A 12,054-nucleotide genomic window follows, 5' to 3' on the forward strand; every position below is an offset into this window, starting at 1 on the left:
TAAGGGGATAATTTTCAAGGCTTGCACCATCTATATGCCAATAAAAGCACAATTGAGGTGTATCATGTATTACATTTATTCATTTAAATGTGTTTTTTAATGTATATTAATTTATTTTTAATAAATTGGTTGTAATTATTGTGTGATTTCCTTCCTCAAAAAGTGCAGTTTTCAAATTTCTTTTTTCTTGTTTTGTATCCCAGGGGCTGACTACCCCTTTACTAAAACTGCTGCTAGATTTGAATTAAGCCCTAAACAGCGCCTTGTTATTACCCTAGTGGTACTACATACCTACCTTCCAGAAGGGGTTAGATAATAAGGTAGAACCTAATTGGTGCTATAGGCAAAAATCTTCACTTCTGAAAACTTGCACTTCAGGTAATATACCCTATAATCACTGCTTGGTGTGTCTGTCTGTATATGTACCAACAGTTGGACCATAGACATTTACAACAGCACTATGAAATGCAGAGCAGCCATCAAGGGGGTGGGGGGTGGGGGCAGAGACACGACGACAATGGAGACTCCAGTCCCAGACAGAAAGGGGGCCCAGGACTGGAGTTTATAACATATAATTTGTCATAAACAAAGGTCACATTTCTTTGGTAGCAATATAGAAGTTGAGTAGTGGCGCAGACACCTGAGGTCTGACCAGGCATTCCAGGTGTTCGTGAGAGAGAAGGGGGGCCCTGCTTATTTGGTCAGTCCTGGGCCCCACAATTTCTAAAGGCAGCCCTGATGACAGGTGCAGATTTTCTACCAGAATATGGCCTGCTATGTGAGTAATTAAGGATCTTTCTATCCAAACACTTCAGGAACATATCTTTGACACTCCCATAACACACCCATAAAATGGAGTGCATCTGCTAAGCCACCTCCTTGTCAGCACTCAATAAAACCCAATACATTTTCAATGTAAATTTCCATGTGTACGCCTGCAATTGCTAACTGCGACTCTATATGAACTCAAGGCTCAACTCCATGAACATTAGCAATGCGGCCAACTTAGAATCAGGTCCACTGTGTTATCAGACTACAGAAAATATGATGGAGCCCATAAAGCATTCACCTTAACCAATCTAGTGTAAATAAACCAAAGTTTTGATTAGATGCCCCGGACCACAGCTCAAGTTCTTTTTCATGCTATCTGGTTTCCTGATAAGTAAATACAGGACTGCTATGATGCTTGTTTTAACAGAGAGGTAGAAAAACACCAACACTTCTGTGAATGTGTATAACAGTTTATGTTTATTGTACTTGGCATTAGCAATGTATTGCTATTACTAAACATTAAAAAAGATCCGTTACAACTGAACAGAGAAATATTAATATTCCGGTTAACACCATAGTCTCAAATTATTTGGGATTTGATAAAATCATTATCATTTTATATAACAATTAAACTTTATTTATTTGTTTATTTATAGTTTCTTACATAGCACAGCATATTCCATTGCACGTTACAATTCTAAACATTGATAAAACAAACCGGGTAGTAACAAACTGACAGAGAGGTACAGTAGGAGGGCCCTGTTCGCAAGCTTACAATCTATAGGAACTTTCTCTTCCAGTCCAGCATTTTTCTATAGGAATGGTAATTATTTCAGATCATTTATCTCTACTACACTTATTAAAAGTCATTAAGGACAATAGCATGCAATGCTGCTGTGCTTATGAATCGAATAGAATAATATAGATAGCATCTCTGTCTCTACAGGTTGGGCAATACGTAATGGGCCTTGTGGCCCAGATTTCATATTATTGTTACACTTAGAAAGAATCAAAAGTCCAATATTTTTTTAACCCAACTGCTTTTCACAGCTGTGCGCAGACATCCAGCTCTGAGAAATAACAGGTCCAAAAGGTGCTATGTGTATGTATATGTGTCATAACCACAGTACACCTCTCTCCTTATTGTTGGCTCACAGCCTAAAAAGACATTGCCTCATAGCCAGTTGGAGTCCCTCACACATCAATATTCCCATATGTTCAGCAACCTAAGACAAAGGATAGAGTATTTTGGATCATGACACTATTCCAGCAAACACAATAAATAATCCGACAAAAACATTCCCCTATTTGTGCACAAACACAAAAAAATGTTTTTTAACTGTAATAACATTCTATAGTTAGAAGTATGCGAAGAAAGATGTGTGCAGAAAAGTGAGGGACATGCTGGAAGAGGAGGAAATGTACAGAAAGCTGGGGTTTCAAGCATGATAATAATTTTAGTTGCAGGCCCATCAATCCTACAATTGTAATGGCATTGATATGTACTACTGACCATTGACCCTTTATTTTATTGGCGTATAGAGATAATGTGTCAAACACCCCCCATGATAATTGTGACCCCCTTTCTGATGCCACTATTTTAGAAGGTTGTTCAGCTGTGGTTGGTAGTTCAGTAGAAACTATTTGCTGAAAAACCATTGGCAGAACAGACAACTTCAGGGCACAGCTGCTCCTACTCTTACCATTGGACTTTAATAACAACATGGTGACTGGGACTTATACCCCTACATAGAGAAGTGTTACCAGAGACAGACTGGAGCAGCAGCATTATTTTGCACTGACTGGCAGCCCTCCCACCCACCCCCTTGCAATGGCAAAGGAAAGCGTCCATGAAGTGGTGTTTTAAAACAAAAGGCTGCTTTAAAAGCAGGAAGAAGAAATACACAACCGAAGCCCATCAATAAATGATAATAACAATAATAATAATAATAATAATAATAATAATAATAATAATAATAAATATGGCTAGGTAGCACACCTGTGATCAGGCTTCACATGTAAAGTTTTTGAAACCTATGACCCATGATGGAGTTCTATTGTTAACATATAATTCAGTGGCATAACTACTGTAAGGCAGCCCCAGCAGCCGCTTGGGGAGCAAGCAGCAGTGGGGTCTGTGTGGGCACCGGCACCCGCTTGACGCACCAACATGCTGCTGCCTGCCGCTGCCCACTGGCTGAGCCCCGGAGGCGAGTCAGCCACAGCGCTGGTGCGCCAAAGCAGAGACGAAAAATCCCCCCACTGATTCAATTGACTGTACACAGAGCCGGCTATTGGCTACTGTGTACAGGATGGGCAGGCGGATGGGCATGCTAGGGCGGCCTGGGATGCATCGGAGCCAAATGGAAGCAGCAGTGTATGCTTGTCTCTCTTCCTTTCTCCTGCTTCAGCTTCTCCGTTATGCATGTGATGTCATCACATCCCACGCTGGGGAAACACGATGGAGAGGAGCCTGGGGGGGCACCACAAACTGTTTGGCTGGGGGGAGCAAAATTTATAGCTACGCCACTGATTTAATTGTCAGAGACAAAACACATTGGCTTTATATCCTGATCCAGTGCATGGAATTAAGGAAGCTTTCAGATTCTCCTGCTAGTCTGTTAAAATAAGCTACTGTACTGTACATTTGTTTTTAACTATTGTATGTATGCATTTTGTCCACTAATAAATTGTATCTGTTCTACTTGGTATGCTTTGATTTCCAGGAAATAATCAAGAACCATGCTTCAGATCGTGCTTCAGATAAGCACATTTGATTTAATTTTATATATGGGGACACAATGGATCACATTTCAGTTGGTTCACCTTCTATACCATGTCTATAGAAGAATTTCTGCAATACTTTTCTCACAGGTTAAATACCCACACCAGCAATGATGAGACACCATCAGAGCATCCCCCCATAACAGGAGGATTGCTGCTTTTCTACCCATTGAAGTTACTTGTGAAACACTAGCACCGTGGTTTACTCTTGTGTAGTGTATGCTTCAATCTTAATAAGCAAAAATGAAAGATGATTATTGTAGAACTTTAATGTAAATTTAAGATACTTTTCAGAAACCCTAACTCCCCATCGTAGACCAGGGAAGAGTTACTGTATAGCAATAAAGCACAGCGGTACTGTGAGAAACATGTACAAATACATTAATATTTTACACTCCGGTCTTTCCATAGTTTAAATAAACAATGAGAGCAAAGATTACAACTTGACATGTTCAGTAAACTGAAATACAACCACACTGCACAGGAATGTATATTTAGCTTATCTATTATTTAATGCACAACTTCTACATATTCCTATTATGTTAACTGCAGTATTCAAACTCTTTAGTTTAAATTAAATTGGATAGTTGAAGTTATAAATAAACAATTTTACGATCCCATGCCGTCTACTTATTCAGTAAAACATACTGTCTAACAATATTCTTGTCAAACTGTCAAAATATGATTAGATGTTGTTGCAGCAATAATAGGTCATAATCCATACGGATACTTACAACATGTAAATATTTATATTTTAAAATGTCAGAATAAGAACGTACCAACGTCACTCCTAAAATAATTACAATAAAAAAAGATCACAATGTTAAATCTTTCATATCTATTCCTATAGACTTAAGATATTAAAATGTTAAATACTAATGCCACAGGTTTAAAAATATCAAATGCTAGCTTTTTTAAAATATTGTAAAAATAGCATAGCTAGGAAATTCTATCGCAGATACAATTCTTATAGCACCCACAATGGTCCTGATTCTGATTACCTCGGTCCCCCGCGCATTTAGATGGGGGACCGATCTTTTTCTAGTGCGCTTGCGCATAATGGTTTATGGGCATGTGCAGGGTCCCTGGCTGAATGACATCGGCGACTTGCATAGTTGCAGAGACATTTGCACGGATCATTGCGGCCTGGGGGAGTGTGGCGGCAGACTCGGATGTCACCCATGCTGGGCATTCCCATGGGAATGCGGGCATACTAATGTGTGCCAGGGGCGGGCAGCAGATGTCACATGATGTCAGCTGCCCGCCCTATCTTCGGCCGGAAGTCCGCAAATATGTCAGTCTCCATTCACTTATATTTGCAAGCCCCGGAGAAATCATTCAATAGTTGCCGACCATCTAATAATGTTTCCGGCTGCGGGCTCATGCAAGGAAAAATGGCGTTCGCAAGGGTGGTGGGGTGTCATTACGAGGATTCGGTAAGCTGCGAGCTACGCAGCTTACCGAGCCAATTAGAATCAGGGCCAATATGTGCAGCAGCCTTTAGTGTCCATTGAGTAACGTATGGACATAAATAACCTGCCTCAGTCAGGTGTGTTTGCAGAAAGTATGAATGGATTCCAAGGAGCACCAAGATGTATCTTTAAAACAAAATAAAAAAATAACAAATAAATGGTCTGGGCTTCCACACATGATTAGCAATACCTAGTCAGATTGCTTACAAATGGGGCTGTAATCGCCCTATGTGTATGCCCCATGATACTTAATTGACCCCCCGAATCCTTATGGGGCATATACACAGGGTGATTTCAGCCCCATTTCTAAGCGATCTGACCAGTTTGCTTAGAAATTGAGCACGGATCACTCTGTGTATATGCCCCCCAGAAATGGCCATGTGGTCCCATGCAGCGCCATCGCCCACAGAGATAGACAGTGCATGCTTAGATTGCATGGTTTTTCCTATAAACATATGCAAAACCCCACTGAGCACAGATCGCACAGTACACATTGTTGGTGCACCGCATGCGTTTGTCAAAGTGTGCTGAGCTATCTGTGGGGTTCAGCACAAATGCTCAGCAAATGTCTCATCGCCCCGTCAATCTCACCCTAATGTTACTCACTTACCCATCCTTCTAGATTATAATCTTTCACGGGCAGGTTAATCTACCACCATTGCCTAATGTTGGTCCACTGCCTGTACTCTGTACGTCCTATCACCTGCTGAACTCTTCCATCTGCTAAATGATTTGGTCAAAATTGTGTCCTTCATTCTACTTATGTGTAATATTAATATGTCATTAAGTGTATCTTGTCTGTATGCCTTGTAATTTTGACAGTAATTGCAATTTAATATAATTTGTACCAAATTATAAACAAAAAAAAAATGATTTTGATAATATAAAGAATGATTTTATAAAAAATAAAAAAGAGAAACCAAAAAATAAAAAATAAAAAGACACAAGGTACATAGACCTTGTCTGGCCAGTCTACTAAATGTAAAAGTGGTTTGTCTGATGTGCTGGAATATTATAGGTAGCTTTCTACAAATCAGATTAGCAATAAACAAATCAATCTGGAAGATTTATACAAATATGTTAAGTAAGAGAGCAATGGTAAACCAGGCCTTGCACACAGAGAACAATGCTTTGGCTATTTCAGGCAGACTTTGCATGGACAGTTACAAAAATAAAGTGTATCCATCTGTCAAACATCTGCCACACACAGAGAAATTAAAACAAAATGTAGGAATGTTTAGATAGATCCCATGCATTATTTTCTCAAAAGAAACTCTATATTTGCTTCCTTTTGGCTAGCACAGCAGAAAAAAAACATAAAACCTAAGCAAATTGCATATGTTGATAATGAAAACTATCTGCAGAATAGATATCTATTGAAACTCACCATCTCTTCTGCACTACCCTAGGAACAAGTTGTCTGCAATAGCTAATACTGTGTGAATATGGAATGTATGTACAGTACTACATAGAGTATGTAAGGTCTTTTAAAAACTGTAATCCTCTTATTTAAGACCAACGATAAATATTGCTAATTATTGGAAAGATAATTTACTAAAAAATTCACAGTTTAGTGTTAAAAATGTATCCATAACAAGTTTGATACCTACAGAGTTAATTGATGAACCGTTTGTAATAATGAGAAATAGCATCTCCTAATAAAGCCTTATGGTAGAATGACTTACTAATCTGTGGAGTACACTGTCCAGCTGCTGAAATTACAGTGTACTAAAAATAAAAGATCTACAGATGTGTCCACGTACTAGCCTAGCATTAAATAGCCCTTCTAGTCACACTTGGTGGATCTCAGCATCTTTTTGCAACATTTTCCATCAAATGCATCTCAATTGCAAAAAAGAGTGAATTGTACATTCAAGCATCTTCTGTTGATTAAAATGGTATTCGACATGGCTATATTCAGTGTGATACCACAGTGTTATGTGCATAAGAAATGCTACGTTAGAGTATTTTCCAGCAAGACATGCAGACACAGCACCTTTCACACACTGCATATAGGCATGCCATATATCATTTTAATCATCAGAAGCTGGTGCAACACACAGAGCTCACGTGTTATGTATAATCCGATTTGTATCACATGGAAGATAGATGTGGACACAACTGTAAATAAGTAATAACAGTGGTACTTTTAGTACAGGGTCACCCTTGTGCAGTGAAGATATGGGTGGGGTACACTGGAGTAGCATAGTCTAATTACATTTATTGCGTTTCTATTGTGGTTTCTATTGTGGTACTACCTGAAGAGGTATGGGGAAAGGGAATATAACCTAGTTCATTTTCATTTGCCATTACACTCTTGCTCTACACCAGTTTTAGGTTTTGTGATAGATTAACGGAGGGGGAATCCTACAGTAGCTATAGTATTAACATGGGAAATTAGGGAACAACCTCTTAAAGGTTGTTTTAGAGTTCCAGAAACCTTGCCAGTTTTTACCACATCTTAATAAATATAAAGCTTTCAATTAGTAATATTGGTGTTTCTTTGCAGTATTGTGGGGAAACACTGTATAATAACTTAACCAATCTGATGCCCTAGCCAAAAGTTTGATTGGTGCAGCTAGTTCTGCCTCTGATGCAGCACCCCTCTCCCAGTGCCCAACAGCACAGCAGCAGCCAGCAACACTCATCACCCTCATCCATATCAATCCTATTTTTGGTGCTCTGTGCCAGCAAGAGCATTTGTGCCCTCCACTCCATATTTTAAAGGGATGCAATCAATTTACCAACAGTCAGCATTTTGACCATATTGGCATAATGAAAGTCAGCATTTATTTATTTACAGTTTCTTATACAGCGCAACAGATTCAGTTGCACTTTACAATTGTAGACAGTGATAAAACAAACTGGGTAAAAACAGACAGACTTGAAGGTAGGAGGGCCCTGCTGCAAGCTTACAATCTATAGGGACATAGGAGGGAAACAGAAGGATAGGCACCAGGAATAGCATAGCAGTCCCACCAAGTTACAAGTACAGAAGGGAAGCTATATAATACATAAGTGCCTCAGAGGGTTATGCGTGTGGTACTTAAATATGATAGGCTTGCCTGAAGAGGTGAGATTTCAGGGAACGCTAGAAAGTTTGGAGGCTAGTGGAGAGTCTTATTGTGCGTAGAAGGGCATTCCATAGGATGGGAGCAGCCCGATGTAAGTCCTGTAATAGTGAATGGGAGCTAGTGATCCATTTAGAGAGACGCAAATCTTGCGCAGAGCGGAGTGACCGAGAGGGGTAGGGTTGCCACCTCATCCCTTTAAAACTGGAGACATATTAATTACACAGGTTCTGTGGCTGGCTCACTTCAAGACTCAATTTCAACTGTTTTTTTTTTAAACAACCATCAGACTTCATTCCAACTGATTTTTTTTAATCAGCCACAGAAACTGTGTAACTAATATGTCTCCAGTTTTAAAGGGATGAGGTGGCAAACCTAGAGAGGGGAGATATTTTGTGATGCATAAAGAGATATATGCTGGTACAGTAAGGTTGATAGCTTTATTGGGAACATATTGGTATTTTGAATGCCTGCCCATGCTTGCCGATATTTTGGCTGTTGGTATTTTGAATATCAGGAAATCATTCTGAACCCTTTTTAAATGAGGACCCAAAAAGGGGTGTGTTTTGCTGGGAGGTGGCGCACAATAGTACTTTCACAGTAGTGCAATCTTTTTTACTATATCACATGATAGTGTATTAAAGTTATGCAACACAGTAGTGTCCATTATTCACATTGCACCACATCATATTGCCCCTTATTCACATTACAACACACATTATATACCTGTTATGCCACACAGTCGTACAGCAAATACACATAATGCCACATAATTGTGCTATTTGTTGCACATAATTCCACACATAATTCCACACAGTAATGCCCTTTTCCAGCACTCCTACTGTTGCCAGCTTAGTTGTATGAGCTGATGCACAATTAGAGCTCTAATCGTGATATTCAGCAGTAAGTCAGCACATCAGGTGCATCACAAACTGCTGCTGCCAGCTGAGTTGACCCTAGCTCCCTAAACTTTCCAAATGTACAAGGCGTTTGCTTAGTTTTCCCATGCGTAGAGATGCCTCTGTGTGATATGGTTTTATAATAAATTTGTTCTTTTTTAGAACTGTTAGCAAGTTATACATTTTGCATGATATGGAACTTGTTATACAATTCTAGATGCTGTAGAATGTAGAGTAACTAAAATAGTAAGTGTACTGTATAATAGACATTGAACTCAAAATCAAAACAAATTCAGCCACTTAACAGTAAGTGTGCTATTAAAACTAGGTATCAAAATTACATGTAACAAACATATAGTAAAGGCCTAAAATACAAAGTTATTATATCAGATACTGTTGACTATTCCTTTATTGATGTTTGATGACCAGCTTCCTTTAAGAGGTCATACCTTTCTTTTGATATATTCTCCAGTAATGAGGAACATGTGTTATGTTGATAGGTAAAAAGGTGAAATCATTTCATATATTCTTGGGGAAAAGGCAAAAAAAGAAAACAAAAAAAATTTGAATATCAATATATGATGAACGATGAACGGACAGTGGCATAAAATAAGAAATAAATGAGGCTAGCTTTATAATTACTGGAAGAGCTCTGTAATTAAATAAATTATATTTGTGCATCCTTTGAGATATATGACTTAATTACTTGACAGTACAATTTATAAAGTGCAATGCCAATCTATTTATAAATTGAGAAAGTTGGCATGATATGTGTTATCAACTAAATTAATGCCTTAACTTAATATAACTCTCAAATGTAATGGTGTTGATAAATTACATATACTTTAAATCAGGCATTGTTAGATAGGAATTCTGCACCAAATGAAATAGATAATGAAGAAATGTTCAGAAACAGATTTGTTTGGTAATGTGGCCGCTACTTTTCTATGACTATGGGCCTGATTCAGACCTTTTCGCTAGGCTTCGAATACTTGCAGCCTAGTGAACAGGTAAATTCCACCCTGCCAAGTGTCCGCCCCCCATCACCCAGAATCCACTCGCTAGCATGCGAGTGGATGTGTTCTCATACACATCCACTCGCATGCGGGCGAACGGAAGAGAGATCATTTGATGGACACTCACCATGGAATGATTTCTCTTCCATTCGCTAAAAGTCAGTCATGGCTGACTTTCATTTTGGCCCCGGATGGCCGAATTCAAGGTGGGCGCTGAAGTCATGTGATGTCAGCTGCCCTTCCCTAGCAGACATCGACCTGCCTGCAATCGCTGGGGTACGCCTGTCATTTTCTTGGACGCACCCAACGTACCTTTTGAGCACACGCCCATGAAATGCTGGGTGTACCCTTGCGTCCACCCCCTGCCCAACCATGGCCCTCCCTTCCCAGAGTGAACGGCCCTATACTGTGCGCTATAATGTAACTACCAAAACATACTATTCAATTTTAAGAAGACCACTGTAAACTAATATGTCACTGTTCGTACAAATCCTGTGGATTCCTGCTGCTTTACCCAGTGCTGGCAGCCATCCTCATGACTTGTCAAAACACACATGCAAAATTGTGTACACATATCTCATTTCCCTCCCTTTCCTATCCACCCAGTCATAGGGACCCCTAACTCATCTTCAACTTTACCCATCATCCCTTCTCCCTCATAGCTGTACCTCTGGTCCAGAGCATTGCCGGCTGGTAGTAGCAACAGATAGCCCTCAGCCTGATGACTCATGAATCTGAGGATCATCAATGATGATAATCTAATCAGCAGGGGGGTAGTGTGACCCCTACATTCTCTGCAAGCCGGTGTTATGCAATGCCTATACTGCCGGTATTTCTGTTCCTGCCTCATTCTGTATAAGTACAGATTATACCGTATTAACTAATCCATGCTCATACTCGTAGAGTGAATCACATAATACCCTTGGTATTATTGACTTAAAGCACAATTAAAAGTAAATAGAACATATTTTTATTTTCACAATTTCTAAGGCAGAAGGAGGACAGGCTTAGTGTATAAGGACACCTACAATATAACAATATGTTACTAAAGACACAAATGGGTTTATTCCAGTGACGTGCGGTGAGGACATTGCCTGGGGAGGCACTCACCGCAGGCAGGCACAGGCAGCAGGGGGGTATATGCGGCAGCCTACTCTCCACCACCACCACCCCCCCCCCCGCACTGCCGCAGGCGGGCACAGGCAGCAGGGGGTATATTAACTAAAAATTTGGCTCCCCCCCCAGCCAAAAAAAATTCAGGGCCCCCCCCATCCTTTAAAATTGTGTATGGCAAAAAAGAGGTGTGGTCTCATGTAAGAGGTGTGACCTTTGGGATGGGTGGCCTTCCAGAAAATGACTTTACACCCCAGTCTGCTCAGGCTCCACACAATCCATTGCATACATATGTTAATGGCCTGTCTGTATAACCTTACCCCCAGTATCATGCTGGCACACACACATGAATGCAAACCCCACACACCCTGTGTACCCTAATGCAGCATAATGTTGTTATACAAAGGGGCCAATGCTTACCTGGTTCTGGGTGGGGAGCAGCCAGGAGGGTTGTCACATCAGGAGGAGGCAGAAGCAGGCAGAAACACAAAATGGGTTGCTGAGTCCGACTGCAGTGCCTGCATACTTGTGTAAGACAGGTTGCTGAGTCCTGTCTGAAAATGGTGCCAGAGACGCTGATGCCTGATTCCAGCATATTGAAGGCACCACACAGCGCTTACACAGGCTGTCGAGGAGAAAAGCTCAGGCTGCGCTGCACAGGCAGACAGTGAAGAGCGGGAGCTGGGGGACGTGCAGTGGCAGAGACACTGCTTGTTCCTCTCTAGAAGCAGCATTTACCCTCCATCCCCACCATTAAGCCTGGGAAGGGAGCTCCTCCGCCGGACACCGCCACTTCCTCCTGCTCTCCTCTCCCTCCATCTACCCCATCCTGACCCTTAAGCCCGGTACTGAGGTCACCTCCGCTGGCCTTCTCCTCCTCTCCCCTCAGCCGCTGCTGCCTCCAGCTCCTGCTTGCCGTCTCTTGCGC

General features: G+C 40.7%; 1 protein-coding gene across 2 annotated transcripts in view; it reads right to left on the minus strand.

Moving 5' to 3' along the window:
• The window catches only part of SEMA3A (semaphorin 3A), a 221,723-nt gene that overhangs the window by 113,915 nt on the left and 95,754 nt on the right, over window positions 1–12,054 (minus strand). The gene's annotated exons all lie outside the window — the stretch shown is intronic.

This window comes from Crinia signifera, chromosome 4 (genome assembly GCF_055691185.1).
Source record: "Crinia signifera chromosome 4, ASM5569118v1, whole genome shotgun sequence".
In the NCBI taxonomy this organism is placed as follows: Eukaryota; Metazoa; Chordata; class Amphibia; order Anura; family Myobatrachidae; genus Crinia; species Crinia signifera.